The 19,423-nt window shown below is 39.5% G+C and overlaps 1 long non-coding RNA gene across 1 annotated transcript in view; it reads right to left on the bottom strand.

Moving 5' to 3' along the window:
* Nucleotides 1-251: 251 nt before the first annotated feature.
* LOC116652913 overlaps nucleotides 252-19,423 on the bottom strand; it is a 40,086-nt gene continuing 20,914 nt past the window's right edge. The window contains exons 2-4 of the long non-coding RNA XR_004306144.1: nucleotides 18,101-18,191; nucleotides 15,294-15,422; nucleotides 252-2,937 (exon numbers count right to left, since the gene is read on the bottom strand). This is a non-coding gene — a long non-coding RNA (uncharacterized LOC116652913). The remainder of the gene's footprint in view (nucleotides 2,938-15,293; nucleotides 15,423-18,100; nucleotides 18,192-19,423) is intronic.

Genomic DNA, 19,423 nt, shown 5'->3' with positions numbered 1-19,423 from the left:
ACATTCCGTCTGTTCCCAAGAGTGCAGTTCAGAAAAATGGGATCTGAAACCATAACGTTCCTGAATTTCAGTATGTAAGAACCTGTTCATTTTCCATGTAAGTCTATATGGTCATTTCTGTGGTTTTGTAAGAAATAGTAGCGATTTCTTGAGAACAGCCGTCTTTCAGGAGTTTTGGCCCATTCTCCCACACTGAAGATATTTGGGTAACACATATAAATTTCTGTGGCCAAAATGTCTCCTATACTCACATACCTGCACTGGCAGGAGCCATTGTCTTCCAATGCCACCTAGATAAGTGGTACTGAGTGGATCTGTAGGAAGAGGTTATAGATAAATAACTGTGTCATTAATGTTTAATAAATATATCTCAACCACCTCATGCTTGTTAACTTATTTAGAAGGAACTAGTCATAGTTCTGTATTCATGGATGTTTTGTAATATGTTCGGATCTGAGGGGCAGGATATCTAAGAAGCAGAAGCAAGCAACTACGCACTCAGGGCAGTACTTAGGATTGTACATTTTATTCAACATACAAACACATAGGTACACACTTAGTAAGTGGCACACAGAATCTTCTAAGCAAATGCTGTATGAACCCTGGTATGCTAAAACAGAAGCTCCTTTAAGCAAGTGCAATATTACTTACCAATCCTTGAGAGATGGATGAAGCACTAAGTAGGAGGAGAAAGAACATGTCAGAGATCGACTCAATTAGTAGTAACAGCAGGGCATCCCCCTCTTCAAAGTACACTTTTCCTCTTGAACCCACTAACTACTTGCTCCCTTCAGCTTTTATTGTCTCCAGGGTTTTCTCCACTTGCACACTGCATCCACATGGCCAGCACGTGATGCAGAGCCCAAATGGAACACCTACCTACAACCAAACTCAAACATCTGCAAAACTTGATAACTGGCAAGGTCACTGCCCTATCAACAACAGAGCTGATCCAGAACCACCTAGACCCCACCTTGTATTGCTGCAGGGCTTAGCTCACCCAAAAATATCATTTACCCATGTTGAACTTTCTTGCAGTTCTTGCTGGCCTATTTCTCCAATCTTTCTCACTCTTGAATTTCTGCATTGACTCCAGGTATATTTATGAGAGGTAGATTGTGTTCTTGCAGTAAAGCAAGTACTTTCAGTACGCAATGTTGGTCTTTGTTTTGGAGCTAACATTTCCTGTGTGTAGTGTAGGCTTTTGCTGAACCTTTAGTTCCACAGTTTTAGTTCCACTACTTCAGGGAGCACTCACAGGGGTAGCTTGTTTTTCTTCCACTAGTGGGGCATTTTGACATGGGTAGGACTAACTACAGAAACAAGATAAGACAATTGTGCCAGGCAGAGGGAGAGCATAGTACAAGACAGAGTGAACATGCTCCAAGAAAAATTGCCCTCCTGTTTCATGGTACAGTACATTAAAAAAACAAAAACAAAAACCAAAAAAAAAAAACAAAAAAACCAACAGGTTGGTAACCACATTATATTGAAACGTATCATAGCCACAGCATCGGGGAGATAGTGAGCCTGAGACTCTCAACCTCTCAACCAATGAGTGAGAGCCAGGAGAGCACTACCTGCGTCGGGCTTAGAGCAAATAACGGAATGGATTTCGCTGACTGGTGCGCAACTCCTCCCCTACCAACAGGGGGTGTGCGCCCACTATTGCAATAACAAATAATCTTTGCTGCTATCACTAAGATCCTCACCTCATCTGGAATTTCTGACTTTGAGTGCTTCTCACGTATTGACAATTTGGATCACTTTGAAATAATTTACAGACTTGATAAGCAGGCTATCCATCTCTTCCAGGTAATCAATAGGGATCATGAATTAGTGTAGATCTTGTCATATCCTGCCTGCAAGGGGAAGGAAGAGGTGACTAGATTAATGAGTATCTCTGGTTAGATTAAGGTAAAATGTTAAGCAAAGGTCTGCACACAAACATCAGTTTTAATGAGAATCTATGTACTATATTTACTCCATAATATTGGCACACAATCGTCCCCAAAATATTAGCACTTTTATACCTTGACTAAAATAAGCCTTCAACTACTTAACAACTTTACACCTTAACAACTGTACCAGTGATATGGCTTTTAAGAAGCCAAAATAAGCCTTGAAATTTCTTAATTTTATGGAGGAAGAAGAATGAAAAAGGGAAAACAGATGAAAATAGAGAAAGAACAAGAGTCAGAAATATGAACACAAAAAAGAAGTCCTGTTTTGAGGAGTTCCAGTATTGGTCCACAATGCTGGAAGAGGGGTGGTGAACTGTGATAATGCTAGTCCAGATGCTACAGTCTCAAAACAGCAAACAGAAACAATTACCACCAAGAAGATAATGAAATAAAAGATGACCTCCAGTGTTGTTCTCAGTCATTCCTTTATACCTCCTAGGTTTGCAGATTCACAGTCTCAAAGTCATAAACAAGTAAGTTCTAAATAATTTGTTTGTAAAAAAAAATAAATTGTGGTCGAGACTGTCTTAGAAGATGGGAAAGCCCACTGGAGGATGGGATACCCTACTTGCTGATATCAGCCTTTGACTGGTTGTCATGGTGATGGACTTACTTATGCTGCAAGGCTTTGAGGCATACCAAGCTCACTCCAGAAAGTCATAAGTTTGTCCTTTACAGACCACTATGCTACTCTGTTTGCAGCCAGCCTCCGGTGGAGTACAAACCATTTGCCACTACTATTTTAAATTGTTTATTATTCACTTTTTCATCTATCTGGATGATAGTACTGTAATTTTATCTTAAGGATGCAATAAGAGACCACGTGGAAAGCCTTGATGATATCATCCATTTAAATGACATCCATTCTCCTCTCTTCATGTGCAAATCTAGTCATTTCATCATAGAAGGCAATGGCAGTTTTTGTGCCTCATTCATCCATGATTGATGATTTTTCCTGGGGCTTTTTCTTCATCTGAAAAAAAAAACCAAAAACATATTTCAAGACGTTCTCTTACTGATTTTGTCAGCACTGCAAAAATGAAGAATTAAGTGTGGAATTCTTGCTATAATTTTTAATCCAAGTGTCTGTTTAAAATGTTATTACATTTGGCAGCTTAACATCAGGTTTCAAAGATGTCAAAAGCTGAACAGTACCTCAAGGAACCACAAATCTATATTAAGATTCATATCAAAATTCAGATCTCAGTGAGATTCCATAAATCCATACCTCATATCCTGCACCAGCATTTCCTTTTCACATGACAGGTTTGAAAAGAAGTGTTTATCAGCTAGATTTCTGCATCTGAACTGAGAAGAAAGTTTTTAATTCTGGATATGAAAATCCTTTTTTTTGTTGTTGTCGTATAGAGGAGACCACAAAGACTGCAGTTCTTGTTATGTGACTAGGAAAATGTGGGGTGTGGAAAATCTGGAGTGCTACTGTGTCTTGGCTCATCCGCATTCTGCCAGCTCTGCCAGTCCACATGCTGAGTACTGTGGCAAAGATGGAAGGAGCAATTCAGGAAATGCATGGCTTAATTTTAAAAATGACTTCCAATAAGAGTTACATATAGATTTAAAAAAAAAAAAAAAAGAAAAATTAAACAGAAAACAAGAAACACCCCCACATGTGCTGTGAAGATAATGAAAAGCAAGCTGCCATTCAGCTGCTGGAAAACAGCATTGCAGCTGAAATAACACCTTTTTTTTTTTTTTTTTTTTTTTAAAGTACTTAGACTTCATATACAAATTGTTTAAACTCACATGTTTCTTTCCATGAATAAATTGGAGCATTAAGATACAAGAAGAAATAGTAAATGCACATTTTATTTACCAGTGAATACATTTATTTTGGTCTTCCTTTTTTTAATTATGTTTTTCATTAGATTATTAGTATGGATGCTGTCTCTTCTCCCAGGTATCTATTGATAAAAGGACAGGCAATAGCCTCAAGTTGTACCAGAGGAGGTTCAGGTTGAATATTAGGAAAGATTTCTTCTCCAAAATAGTGGCCAAGGATTGGAATAGGCTGCCGGGTAGATGGTAAAGTCACTGTCCATGGAGGTGTTCAAGAAACAAATAGATCTGACACTTAAAAACATGGTTAAGTGGGCATCTTAGTGATGGGTTACCCATTTGAGTAGGTGATCTTAGTCTTTTCCAGCCTTAGTGATTATATGATTCTATGTGTGTGTGGAAAAAGTTTGAAACCCAAACAGAATCAAGAGGATGTTGAAAGGAGAGTGAGCAAATGGTTCTGTAATGTATACCTGCTTGCTGAATTAAGTCAGATGCACACACCCAAAAAACCTCAACTACATATGTAAGAAGAACAATTCAACAGTCAGGATGCATTGTAACTGATAGGCAGAATGAACTTTAAAGCCACAATAAACTTCTATTCACTGACCATAAGCATTGTAAACCTCACACTGGAGGTAATTTTTCTTAATCCTGGAAGCTTTGGTTTTGAGCCTGAGCTTTCAGATCTTTTACTTATTCTATATTACATAGAGAATATAGAGAATATATGATACTATGAAGTGTGTGTGAAAAATGTGGACAATTAATTCAGGTATTGGTCAGCAAGTACACAAATAATAAGCAGTTAACTAGCAGTCACTTAACATGGTGGAAACAGTGAAATGAAGCTTTTATTGCAATGTATAATCATAGAATCTTTAAAATTGGAAGAGACCATCAAATGTTGTCTAGTCCAAGTCCCCTACAATGAACAGGAACGTTTATCATAGAACACTGGGTAGTTTGGCAGTATAAAAAAAAAAAAAGAAAAAAATATTGTTGTCTACTGTGAATTTTGAACTCCACTTTGCCTCATATAGCTTTGCCATTTATCTTTGGATATAGAAGATACAGCTTTAATGATAGAGAGCTATATCACATCACAATTAAAATATTTTATTTGCAGATAAAGATAACATTTTTCTTCTGTGGAGGTTATTCTAGTTATAAACGTGCAATGTTAAAATGCTCTCAGTGTTGTGTTTAGCATAGAAAAGGACTTGTGTTGCTTTACTTATAAAATTCAAATCCAGTGATGACAATTTTTGCTAAAGTACTGCTACACTTGCTGTCTGGGATCTTGCTTTTGAAACAAATGTCCTGATCTTCACTCAACATGTTTTCTTTCACTGAGTAGTCTCCAAGTACTGGCACTGTCTTATTTTTGAGTGAAACCCAGACAGGTGTGCTCTGGGAGAACACTTTCTGCATTCCAAACAAAAAAAAATGTGTGCAGTGAATGGGAACAGAATACAATTGGCCCAAAATAAACCACATCCAAAATATCTGTCTGTGTTGGCATCACACTGAGGAAGTTGTTTGCACCTGGAGAAATATCCAGAACTCTCTCTGACATGCTTTATTTGGTCAGTGAATGATACAGTGATTGGAATTAGCTAATATATTAAGTCATACACATAAATTATGATTATGTAAGAATAATAATTCTTCAATAATAATTCAAAAATATTTTGTGCACATCTTTGCCACATATGGTAGCTGAAAAATTTCATGGTCTTCTGTAGTGCATGCAGCAAAACAGAAGGTAGCCTATTCCTTCTCACAGCATCCCTACTTCTTCAATAGCCTATAAGTTTTCCTATGGTTTTCACTATCTTCTGTCTGCGTGCTGGATGACTGAATTGTTACATTATTGTGCCTTATTTAAGCATCAAAGTTCTTGAATTTTCAGATAGTAAAAGTGAAGAGACCTGAACTACTGAGAAGCTTTCAGCCTAAAGTTTCAAGGAATTCAGATTGCAAGTTATTTTTAATTGGAACTGAGTAAGTTATAGCAATAATTTTTGAGGGAAGCTAAAAAGCAGTATTTTACTAAAACAGATAGTTTGACTTTTAAGATACAAAACAGAGCCCTTGCTAGATTTGGTTTGACCTTTGCGAAAATACTTCTAACCCCTGAAGGTGTGTTCCACTGGAAAGAACATTCCTCTTTTGGTACCTCCCCAAACTTTCTGTTTATTGGATATAAATGGAGGTTAGAGACAGTATGTGCCATATGTTAACTCATTCTCTTTGAATAACTATGGAATTCTGTCAAATGAGATTCAGAAGCTCTATGCCTTCCCTCTGCTATAGTCAGTTGATAAAAGAAATAGGTAATTATACCTATCTGACTAATGAGAAATAATACCAATCTTGAAATCCAAATAAATAGTGGGTTTTTTGGGGTTTTTTTTGTGTGTTTTTTTGTTGTTTTTTTTTTAAGCTGCTATGGGTTATTTATCATTCTAAAGACACTATCTCTTTAACAATTAATGTAAAGGGAATAGTGATAGGTGACAATAGTATATATATAATCTGATACAAAGTTTGTCATCTTAGAATGAACACCTGTAAAGACTGAACTAGTGAATCATCGTTAGTGTGTAACCATTCAAAAGCAAACATATCAGAAGTAAATCTAGCAAAAACTATGAAAAGAGAAAGTTACAAGCTATGTTATCATTAAATTTATATGTCTGAGATATATGGTTCATTAATATTTAAATCTTGCATCTGATTATAACATTTTTTTTACTTGTCTATTTATTCAAGTATTTATTAAACAGAGCAGTACGAATATAAAGACATGGTAACAATAAGTTACCATGCAATGGCAGACTCACACTTCCTCACAGCTTAGCGTCATATGTAATCTTACACCTTAATCTTAATCAATGAAGATTATCAATAAAGGCCCCAATGCTGACCCTTGAGGAACATCTCTAGTGACCAGTCACTTGGAAGGCTCTTAATAAAACCAGAAAAAAAACTTCTTAGGATATTTTAGTAGCATTCAGAGAGAAAGACTGGCAAAGGAAGACTGAAAGAAATTTCATTGCTCAGTATGAGCAAAACCTTAACACTGAAATGACAACAAAAATTAAATCTGAGCACAGTGCATAATCTTCCCAGATGGATATGCAAATGTCTAAGCAAACTGAGTCTTTGAAGTTGAGAACTACAAAGAGAGAGAAAAAAAGGATTGCAAACTGTATTACTGCAGTTTTGAAGCCTCATAACTGATTTAACTGGATAATATATTTGGTTAAGATTTGGGTCATCCTTTAGTTTGAGGAAAGATTAGTAAAAGTTCCTTGAAGATTCTTTATGAGAAACATTGCCTTAAAAAAACCTAAAGTATAAAAACACAATGCCAGTAAATCATCTATGTGGATTCATTGTATTTATAGTTTTATATGTATTTTTCTTCCTCTTTCCTCTGTCAGACATGAATAAAAAGCATGTAATAAGCAGTCAATACAGTTATTTCTTTAATTTTTCTAGCTTTTCTCTCTCTCTCCTTTTTTATTTATTTTTTTTCCCCTCCAATTAGTGAAGATATTTAGTTGGATAAAAGTAGTTATTTCCCTGACTAAGATGCAGTTCTCATGCAGTGAGAGCAGAGCCTGGATTGATGGCAGTCAAATCCCTCTGCAACAATGATAGTTTCAAGGGAGTGCTTTGGCCCAAAGCACTGCAAATGGGACATGTAAGAGAAGTATGTTATTTCATGAATATAGGTAAGACCATGCCTTAATATAAATAACATCAATTCAAGTGGTTGATTTTCCTGAAAAATTAATAACAACCTTCAATTTTCCTTATGTATCTGACAGTGCTCTTGTCATCTTCTGATGAAGAAAATGCTGTTGTGAAAGTTCTTCAGTATATGACATAGTCATATATATACACATATATTACATCTATGTGTTACACTGCCATCTTTTTTCTCTAAAATATCTGTAGGATGATGCAAGTGCTCAGTCAGATACTTATTTCCTGTCTTAATATTTTACATAAAGACACACGGAAATAAGTGGAGATATATACCCACTGTCAACAGCACCTGTTAAAGAAAACACTTAACTCAAAGGGTGGTGAGGCAGGCATTACCGAGTTGGAAGGGAGTGTTGATCTGCCAGTGGGAAGAAAGGCACTACAGAGGGACCTGGATAGACTGAATTGATGGGCCAACATTAACCATACGAGGTTCAATAGGGCCAATTGTCAGGTCCTGCATTTTGGTCACAACAACCCCAGGCAACCCTACAGGCTTGGGGAGGAGGGGCTGGAAATCTGTCTGATGGAAAGAGACCTTGGTGTACAGATGAATAGTCAACTGAATATGAGCCAGCAGTGCTGCATCCAGGCTTGTATCAGGAATAGTGTGGTGAGCTGGACTAGGGAAGTAATCTTACTCCTGTACTTGGCAGCGGAGAAGCCTCACCTCCAAGTACTGGGTTCAGTTTCAGGTGCCTCAGTACAGAAAGGACATCCTCTAGATGCACTCCAATATATGCGTCTCTCCTTTACTCAGGACTCCACATCTGGATACAGTACGCCAGATGAGGCCTCACCAGTACAGAGTAGAGGGGCAGGATCACTTCCCTCAAACTGCTGGTCACACTTCTTTCAATGCAGTCTGGGATGTGGTTGGCTTTCTGGACTGTGTGGGCACATTGCTAGTGCAGCTTCCCATCCACAAGTACCATGACATCTTTCCTGGGAGGGACATACTCGATTTTTTCATCCCCCAGCTTGTTTTTGTTGTATTTGTAGTGGATGTTGCCTTGACCCAGGTGCAAGATCTTGCATTTGAATTTGTTGGACTTCATGAAGTTCACCTGGGCCCACTGGTAGAGCCTGTGTAGATCCCTCTGGATTACATCCTGCCCCTCTGATGTGTCAACTGAACCCCACATCTTGGCGTCATCAGCAAACTTGCTGAGGGTGCTCTCAATCCCACTGTCAGTGTCACTGATAGAAAATATTGAAGGTGATTAGTCACGGTACTGACCCCTGAGGGACACCACTAATCACCAGTCTCCACTCAGATACTAAGCCATTGACCAGCACTCTCTAGACTCGATACTTCAGCCAGTTCTTCATCCATTAGTCTACCCATCAAACTTACATCTTTCCAATTTGAGGAGTAGGATGTTATAGGGTACTATGTTTAAGGCATGGTAGTCTGAAATCCAGATAGATAACATCAGAGTATCTTCCTTCATCCACTGATGCAGACAAGCCATCATAAAGGAAGTGCCACTAGGTTGGTAAAGCAGGGTTTGCCCTTGGTGCAGCTGTACTGGTCCTCCTGTATCGCCTCTCTGTCTTCTAAGTTCCTTAACATAGCTTCCAGGAGGATCTGCTCCATGATCTTTCCTGGCACAGAGGTGAGACTAACAGGTTAGTAGTTCCTGGGATCATTGTTTTTACCCTTCTTAAAAATTAATATGTTGCTGACTTTCTCTTTTCCAGTCACCAGAAACTTCCCCTGATTGACATGACTTTTCAAGTATCATTGAAAGTGGCTTGGTGACTACATCAGCTAATTCCCTCAGGACTTCAGAATGCATCTCATTAAGACCCATAGACTTGTGGATGCTCCCATTCATCAGATGGTTACAAACCTGATTTTTGCCTACAGTGGGAGGGACCCAAATTGCCTCCTACCAAACAAAGTGTTCAAGGGATGTGTGATGAGCAGTTATCAGACAAGACTGAGGCAGGGAAGCTGTTGAGTACCTCAGCCTTCTCCTTGTCTGTCATTACTAGCTTGCCTGTGTCACTCACTCTGGGAGGCATGCCCTCCTGGACTTTAATTTTCTGGTTGATGTACCTGTAGAAGCCTTTCTTGTTCTTCTTGTTACCCTTTGTCAAGTTTAGTTCAAGATGGGCCTTGGTTTTCCTGACCCCATCCCTAGACAGTCTAGTAGCATCCTTGTACTCTTACCACTGTATCTTTTCCTGTTTCCACTACCTGAGTATTTTCTTCTTGATCTTCAGTTTAGTCTGCATGTTCCAGTTCAGCTGTGCTTGCCTCTTGTCTTTCCTTCCTGTCTTGCAGTAACTGGGGGTGGGGATGCCCTGAGGAAAGCTTCCTTAAGATCTGCCAGCTTTGCTCTGTGCCCTTGCCCATGAGAACAGTTTCCCAGGGTGTTTTGTTGACTAACTCCCTGAAGAGCTGGAAGTTAGCTTTCCTAAAATTTAGCTTCCTAATTTTACTCTTTGCTTATCTCATATCCCTCAGAAGTGTGAACTCAACCATTGCATGGTCACTACAGCCCAGGTAGCCTCCAATCCTGATGTCACCAGTCAGTTCATTTGTACAGGCAAGCAACAGGTCCAGTACTGCATTCCCCTTTGTGGAGCCATTTATTACTTGACTCAGAAAGTCACCCTCAGTGTATTCCAGGAACCTCCTGGATTGCCTACAGCTTGCCATGCTACTTTTCCAGCAGATGTCTGGGTGGTTGAAGTCCCCCAGCAGGATGAGCACTTGCAATCATGTCTACCTTCAGCTAGAGAAGGTGACAGGCTTTACTTGACTGGCTGGCCTGCAGTAGACAGAAGTCATAAAGCTCCCTTTGCTGCCTCGATCTCTTTCACCGCTCATGACTATTCTTTAATGACAGCTCTTCACATTTTATTCCTTTCCTGATATAGATAGCAACACCCCCTCCTCTCCCTCCTTGCTTTCTTAACACCTTGTAGCCATTGATAGTTACACACCAGTGATGAGAATCCTCCCACCAGATTTTGGAGACATCATAGTCTTCTAGTAGCACAGTAGATTCCAGCTATATCCATAGATTCCCTATGCAGTGTTATGACAGTTGAGGAATTTTATTGCTGCATACAGAACTGAAAATATATTGTCTATTGTAAGCCCTAAAATCTCTGTATCAACATTTGAGGAAAAAATATATCAACTTTGTAGTAGATGAAAGGAAGATTCATATAATTGGAGATATCTGAAGAAAATGCTACCTTTCTTCATTAGATTCAAGGAAGTTCTGGAGGATATTCGGTGACAGGATTAAGTTACCACCACTGAGCTAACAGTGACTTCACTATGAGGAATCATTCCTTAAAGCTTCTGGATTCAGTTTGAGCAAGTGCCTACTGTAGAGCAATGCTGCCCACATAAGAAGCAGAAATACTAGAAAACAATTTGTTGGAGAAAGCTTTTTTTTTTTTTTTTTTGCCTGTGTGAGCCAAGACTTTTTGCTTCCCTCCCTGTCCAGTTTCCATGAGGAGATGTTACCAAAGGTCTTTTAGACCTGTCAAGAATGTGAAGCTGAAGCCTTAGAAATCTGGAAGAAAGTGTACCTTTTTTTTAAAAAAAAAAAAAAAAAATAAAATCAACAATGGTGCTTAGTAACAAATGTTGCAAGTAATGAATTCATTCTATTTATCTATTCAGATGGAGACCAACTACCTTTCTGAAAGATGCGCTTTCATTAGCACAAAGCTCCAGGGCCTGGCGCAGTGAAAACAGAATGAAGTGTAATGTCTAAGATTGATTCAATAGGCTGCATGAACTATAGAAAAATATCAACCCTAAACAACTAACTCAAGCATTCAGTAAAAGGTTTTTAACTGGAAGAGCTAGTGTTTCATAATTTAATAGAAGTATTTTAAATTTTAATTTATTTATGTTAGTAAGATGCATGGACTTCTTAATGTGGAAACTACTCCAGAAATAGAAGACATAATTGACAGCAGATGGTGACTGAGAACACTTACAGCCTGTCCAGGAGCACATCTCTCTCGGTAGAAGGAAATTGCTGTGTAAGCACAGTTTGGGTGATGAACAAATAATACTAAATTAACATCTTCATAAAAGATTTAGATGTAGGACTTACATGATTCTATAAGGAAGATTTTCTTGCTCATACTCTCAACAAGACTCAAAACTTCATAGAAACTGCTCAGTAAGGTCTATTTCACCTTCTCAATCAATTGAAAGTAATGCCTATTTTATTCCGTTGGCCCATTATGTCAGAGGTAGCTATTGAGAGTATGGAAGTAGATGTTGAATCTTCCAAACTAAATTTTGACTAAGTTGTCTTGCCATGCAGTGTGACAGTAGAGAGACAGTCTGATCACATGGCATCTGAAGTGGAAATGCTTGTGAAGCAGAAGTGTGACATTTAATTCACATCAGTAATGGTGGTGGCAAGTTGAAAAATTGTAATTCGTAGCTACAAATTTGCTCTATTAATTGGTATTACTGTACTCTTTGCATCTGTTTTTGTTCCCAATTAAACAAATAGGAACAATATTCTGATAGATTTTGTTGCCATGCAACAGATGGAAACAGAAGGGCAATCTGACAAAATAGTGTCTGACATCAAAGTTCTCATCACTGAATCATAGAACTACTCAGGTTGGTAAAGCCTTCAAAGATCATCAAGTCCAACCACAACGTAACCATAGTACCCTAACTCTAATAACCCACTAAATCACGTCTCTGAGCACCATATCTAAACCACTTTTAAATACATTCAGGGATGTGAACTCAACCGTCTCCCTGGGGAGCCTATTCCAGTGCCTAACAACCCTTCCTGTAAAGAAGTTTATCCTGATACCCAACCTAAATTTACCCTGGTGCAACTTTAGGCCATTTCCCCTCATCCTGTCATCAGTGAGAAGAGACTAATGCCACTCTCACTGTAAGTACCTTTCAAATATGCTAAGACAGCAATAAGGTCTCCCCTCAGCCTCCTTTTCCCCAGACTAAACAGCTTATTCAGAAAAGGTGCTGAGTTCCTCCATGCAAAAAAAACTGTACTCATTGATATCCATGGATGCTTGCTGAATGTTTATGGAAACCAACAAGTAGATTTGAGGCAATGGGTGTTGCATTTCAACAGTGGTGACAGAGACAGTTCATCATTTTTGCTAGTGAGGACTCCTACAGGTGCAGCACAGGTTCTTGTTCACTGCTTATGAAAATGCATAGCTAATGTTAGTGACTATGGTAGAAAACTATTATGTTGCTCAGAACTTTCTCCGTTTGTATTATTGTGCTCATTGTGTCTGCTGTAGCTTCTGAGGAAATAAATGAGGCATTACTTCTAGGGCAACCTAGACTGTGTAGGATAGAAGGGATGTGAGGTCTGAGAAATGGTAGGTGATGATAATGGTTTCTACTGAACAGGAGCACGCTTATGAAAGATATTCATCAAGATTTAGTTTAGAAAGTGATAGAGAAGGTAGCTCACCCTTTCCAAAGACTAGTGACATCTCAAGAAGAGCATGATCTCTGAAAAGTCTTTCTCCACAGCCACTAACCCTTTAGTAAGGATAGGGAGGGGTAGGCTTGGGGTTCACTCCTTCCAGTATCTTCAGTGCAATGTTTTCACCTGAGCTCCATGGGTAAGCCCTGTCTTCTCACACAAGGTTCAAACATTGGTTCAGGCTGTGACCTAGGAATATCCCATTTTTTCCCCTTTCATTGTACCCATTCAAAGGCAAATTCTTGTGAAAAAGTAACAAACTAGACACCTCCCATTTTGTACTTGTTATAAATTTCCCTTTGCTCATACACCAAAAAGCTGAATACAACTCAAGATGGCCAGGTACATGCTTGAAGAAAATATTTTTTAGTAAGGCTTCACCTGAGTACTTTTAAAGATACCTTCTAGAAAATAAGTTAGAAGCATAGCTACTGATAGTATTGCTCAGTATAAGATCTTGATTTTCATGGTAACTTCTGTTCTTAGAAAACCTATTGTATAGTTGGAATAATACAAGTATAGTTATGTATAGTTGGAATAATACAAGTATAGTTGTAAATAGATAGCCAGAGAGTATCTAAGGAAAAGACTCACCAACTCTGAGGCCTTCAGTCAAGATGGATAATGTTGAGGCTCACCACCAGAACTCCACAAAGGAGCAGTCTCCAGAAAGAGATGCTACCTCAGTGGTGGTCAGCCCTTAAATGGGCTCTAGGAGAGGTGGAGTCAAGCTCCACCCCTTCCAGGAGCACAGCTGAATTACCTTCACCTGTGCTCCCACAGCTGACACATCACTTGCCTCAGATGGTTAATCAGAGGGTCAGGCTGTGATCAGCAGTTTCCCTTACACCTATACGTTATAAAAACACACAAAGAGGAAAAAAAAAAGAAGCTATGAAATGAATACTCTCTCCTAGAGGATCCAAGGGAGGTATGAGGGCAAGAAGAGCATAAGAGAGTTAGAAGAAGTTTTTGGCATTAGCATAGCTTCCTGTATGGAAGCTAATACCAAATTCCTCATGTCTCTTACACATGAGTATATTCTTGTTGTGAGACGACGAAGCTCTAACAAGCGAAACTTTGTGGGGTTTTTTTTTTTTGTGTGTTTTTTTTTTTTTAAACTAGACTCTTGCTTTGGAAAACTAGCAAGATTCTGCAGTGGGTATCTTGCCCTGTAAAGTATACTTCAGCTGCAAGTAAAATTGATGGGCTTATCAAAGATGGCTACTCCACTAAGGGTGGTAAAAAAGGTAGAAAATATGTTTGAGCCAGAAATATTGCTCCTGCTTTGTTACGTTGATACACTCCTTGCAACCTGCTTTCCAGTATGGCAAGTGGTCTTTGCAGTTAGATAAACTGTCTTCTATACAGAACAGTTTGTTTTAAGCTGCTTGTTCTAGAAGAACCTTTGTTTTGGTCGTTTCAATGTTTTTTTTTTTTGTTTGCTTGTTAAAGGAGAAGTCTCTGACAGAGGAACATACTGCATGTCATTCCTTGTATGAGAAACTGTTAATCACAGCCTGAACCTCTGATTAAACCATCTGAGGCAAATGTTGGGTCAGCTGCGGGAGCACAGGTGAAGGTAATTCAGCTGATTTAAGGGCTGACCACCACTAAGGCAGCATCTCTTTCTGGAGATTGCTCCTTTGTGGAGTTCTGGTGACAAGACTCAACCTTTTCCATCTTGTCTGAAGGCCTCAGAGTTGATGAGTTTTTCCCATAGATAACATCTGATTATTTATTTACAACTGTTCTTGTGTTATTCCAACTGTACATTACTGTTCTTGTATTATTCTAACCATACAGTCCTATTTCTGGATGTATCTGCAGAATGCTTCTTAGCAATATTTCACATTCTGTAAATATGATACATTTTTGATTCCTGAGTTCTTGGTGCCTAGGAGGGCAAAGATGCTCCAAAGGCATAGCAAGAAGTCTGGGAGCTATAAGTCGTCATTCTATAACTACATGCAGTTTGCAAGTTGGGAGTCTGATTTTACTCACTTAAGTGAATGGAAGAAATTGGAGCAACAGTTTTTTTTTGCTTTAAACTGTAAGTGAGCTATATTTAACAAACTTGGAAAAGTGATTTTGCTTGAGGGTTAAAGAAAAAAGTAAATAAATGCATGGTAGTTTTTTGTTTGGGGGTGTTTGTTTGGTAGGTTTTGTTTTGTTTTTTTCTTTTAGATCTTTTTTTATCAAGTAGTTCATGGACAGAGATGCCTGGCAGGCTGGGAATGCTTGACTAATATATTTAAAGCTTGAAAGTTCTTACTGTTTCTCCACTTGAAAACATGTTGCAGCCCTTTCTTCCTCTTTGCCTCTTAGTAATGCTTCCACTTCCTTCTCCTGTGTCACAGGGTTATCCCTAGATGTAAGTCCAAGATGATGAGGGGCACAAGTCCTGGGAAACGAAAAAGAGAGACAAAGGAGTGAAGGAAAAAAAAAAAAAAAAAAAGGAAGGTGTTTGCTGTACAACCCAGCCAGCCCCAGCCGTACTCTTTAGGAGAGTGGTAAGGACTGAGAGACAGCAGGTGGTTCTAATGAAGAAAAAACACACTGGCAGCTATCTGAAGAGGATCAGGAATTGACTACATGTAACCAAATCAAACAAGACAAGAGTACCCAAAATAGGAGTCAAACAATGGCAGTGCAAGGGCAGCACTGCTTTTCTTTGCAGCAAGCTGAGATGGCCAGAAGCAGAGAGAGGCTGAGGTCTGGTCTGGAGTCCCACCCTGCTTTCTTTTTGTGCCAAGTGCTCCAGGGATGCTGCTCCTCCCCTCTGGTAACCCAAAATGCCCAAATATGGCGATAACACAGAACCAGAACATGAACTTTTTTATTGTCACTGTTCTGCATGATATTCTGATGTGCAATACTGGCAACAGAAATCACAAAACCACAACAACTTGTTTTGTTTTACATGATTGTTTTATTGCCCTTTCCCAAGTTTCTGCACAAATTAAGCAGTGCAGTAGAGCAGAGGGCACCTTAATAGTCCAATGTTGTGTTTGATTTTTAACTAGCATTATTACAGAGAGCTCTATAACATTTTCCATTCTATTTGAGTTCTATCTGAAAAAGATTCTGTTTAATATTATTGTAAGATATTTCGAGGACAGCTTTCAGACACCTGCTGGTATTTTATAGCAAATGATACAGAGGAGGAAGTAAGAGTAGGTCATTATCACCAGCTTACAGTCATGTCAGTGACTTTCCATTATATCATTATGAACTTAAATTCATTTTTTAGTCTTGAGTCAATGTATTTGATAGCTAAAGAAAATCGGGATCTATTTTGTATTAATGCACCTCCAAACTCCGTATCTATTTTTAATGCTACTATCTGAAGATCTGTTAGATTGTATTATCACAAATTTGGCATAATATATTGGGATATTGGCATACCTTTATGCCTTGCTTAGCGCAGCTGCTGAGACCATTATACAAACTGAAGAAAAAGGAGAAACTATGGGACTGGGGGAGAACAGAATAGGACGCTTTCCAACAAGCAAACCAGGCAGTTAAATAAACCCAGGCACTGCGTATATCTGACCTTACACTGTCAGCTGAATTTCACATTCATGTCACTTAGGATGGCTTTGGCTGGGGCCTGTGGCAGTGTTAGAGTAGTGTTTGGAAAAACAGTTATTGGCTGCCTACTCTGTGTTACTGGCAGTAGAACCAAGAACTCAAACACCTGTAGACATAGTTAAGACCACTTTGCTAATTTTGGGGATGGTTGAAAGATCTGGTCCACCTTCCTAAGATGGGGTGGCCCAAGCACAAATGATGGCCCAGTAGGCAGCAGCTGAGGCATGAGGGCTGCCCATATAACCATCTGATATTCCCCAGGCATGTTGAGATTGTGATTCTTGCTCTAAGATGAGATTGAGACCGTTGCCCAGAATGACAGCCCATCTTGCCAGAGGACACAATCTGGTTGGTTGATTACACTGGGCCCCTCCCTCAGTCTGTGAGGGCAAGTCCCTGACCTGCATCGACACAGCAAGTGGGCTAATGCAGGCCTATCCAGTGCTGGGAGCAAACAATGCATATACTATCAAGGCTCTAACCAAGTTGATGGCTGCCTACAGGACACCTTGCATCATCAAGAGTGATCAAGGAACTTGTTTTACTGGTGCTAAGCTACAATGCTGGGCAATAGAAAACAACATAAAATGAAGATTCCATCTGCCATATAATCCAAAGGGGGTGGGGGGGGTGGGGGCGGCCTTATTGAATGCTATAACAGTATTCATAAGACTGCCCTGAAGACAGACTTTCTGTCCCTGCAGGGGTGGACAAAGATACTCTGAAAGTCTATGTGACCTGAATGAAAGGACTAGAGACAATGGACCCAGTGCCTTGAAAGTGCTACAAATGACATGGGCCTCCCCACTTAGAATCCAAATTACAGGCACTGATAATCAGGTAAGACCCCAAATTGGCAATGAAAATAATCTTCTGCTCCCTGCCCCTGAGAATTTAGATCTGGGAACCCATAGAATAAAATGGCCTTGGAAGGTGCAGGTAGGACCAAAGTATTGTGGCCTACTTGCACCTTGGAGGAGGTTATTGGAGGATGTAATTGGTGCAAGGCCTAGTGACGCTGTGGGCAACACTCCAGTCTGCATTACTAAGGGGACCCTCATCATGTCCCAGTGGCAGATCAGAACTTCCCCTTTGGTGCCTGGTACAATTATGCAGCCACAGGTATCTGTCCAATGGGTGTGGTACAGATGGCCAGGGCATGCTCTTACTGTTTTAGTAGCAGAATTGCTGCTACTTTAGCTAAGTAAAAACATAATGATTAGTCCTGTTGAAAAGATGCTGAGCATGTAATTACATTGTATATGCAAGACTTTCTTCCCTAATATGTACATACCTTGCTGGGTTGTAAGTTCTTTAGCGCAGAGTTAGCAATTTGGGGCAGTTCTTAAACATAGCTGTGTTTATTCTCTCATAATACTAGACTGTAGAATCAATAAGTATATAGATGTTGTATAGAATATAGGATAAAAAGTTAAAATGGTACAATTATCAGATTGGAAAAGATAATCAGAGATAAAAAGTGCTTACCAGTGTTGTACGTTCACAAGAAACCAGTTCCAGGAGATACTTCAGGATACTGGGCTGTGGCTTCAGAATAAGGGTTCTGATAATGACAGATCTGACAGGAATATATAACATATATAAAATATAACAAAACTGCTATAAGTAGTATAGTTGCTCAGTAGCTGCTAGTCCTAACTGAACTTTTGTTCATAATGAGGTATTACTTACATTCAGAGTTGGTTTTTCTTAACTCCAGCTGCATAGTTTATCATCTCTGAAGGCTGCCTTAAAATTCTTTCTGGCTTTGACAGTTTGTATATAGTATTTGCTCATATTACACTAGTCACGGACTTAATTTTCCTGGAGAAGATGGCATGCAGTGGCTTGAACAGGTACACTCTTTGCTGGGTAAAGAACTAGCTTAGAGGGCTGCATCCAGAGAGTGGTGGTGAATGCAGTTAAATCCAAATGGTGACCAGTTGTGAGTGGTAGTTCCCAGGGCCTATTACAAATGACCTGGATGGGGGGATTGAATGCACTCTCAGTAAGTTTGCAGTTGACACCAAGTTGGGAGGAAGTGTCAGTCTGCCTGGAGATGAAAAGGAGCTTCAGAAGAATCTGAACAGGCTGGATCAGTGGGCTGGGGCCTAAGGGGTGAAGTTCAGCAAGACCAAATACAGAGTCATTCACTTCGGCCACAACATTAGGCAAAACTACAGGCCTGGGTATACCAGCTGGAAGTCTCAATGGAAGAAATGGACATGGTAGTGTTGATCAATACTTGGCTAAACATGAACCACCAGTATACCCAGATGGCGAAGAGGGCTAATGCCATCCTGGCTTTTATCAGAAGTAATATTACCAGCAGGAGCAGAGGGATGGTTGTCCCCCTGTACTCAGCACTGTTGAGGCCACACTTCAAGTATTGTGTTCAGTTTTGGGCCCCTCACTACAAGGCAGACATAAAGGCCCCGGAGCATGGTGGGGGAGGTGCTGGTATGACCTCTGAGGAAAGAATAGCTAAAGCATGCTAATTTCTTAAATAGTTAGACAATGATAATGTGGGGAAGAGGTTGTGTTTCCAGAGGTGCTGGACCACAATGGGTTCCAGCCAAAGTCATAAAGCTCTGCTTGCCTGTACCATCAACATCTCCTGCTGCTTTTTCAGATTTGTGACAACCCACTAGTGATCCTCTTAACTGAAGCCTATGGAAGCAGCCAGACAGTGGATAGATACTACAGCTAAAATCTCAGTGTTAAGAACTGTGACAACTACCTGGGAAAATTTTTGATTTGTGGGGCAAAAGCTATATGTTGAAAACTCATGGGTTTAGTTTGATGGGTGGT

The sequence above is a fragment of the Coturnix japonica genome, chromosome 2, assembly GCF_001577835.2.
Source record: "Coturnix japonica isolate 7356 chromosome 2, Coturnix japonica 2.1, whole genome shotgun sequence".
Taxonomy (NCBI): domain Eukaryota; kingdom Metazoa; phylum Chordata; class Aves; order Galliformes; family Phasianidae; genus Coturnix; species Coturnix japonica.
This window is presented reverse-complemented; position numbering and strand designations above follow the sequence as displayed.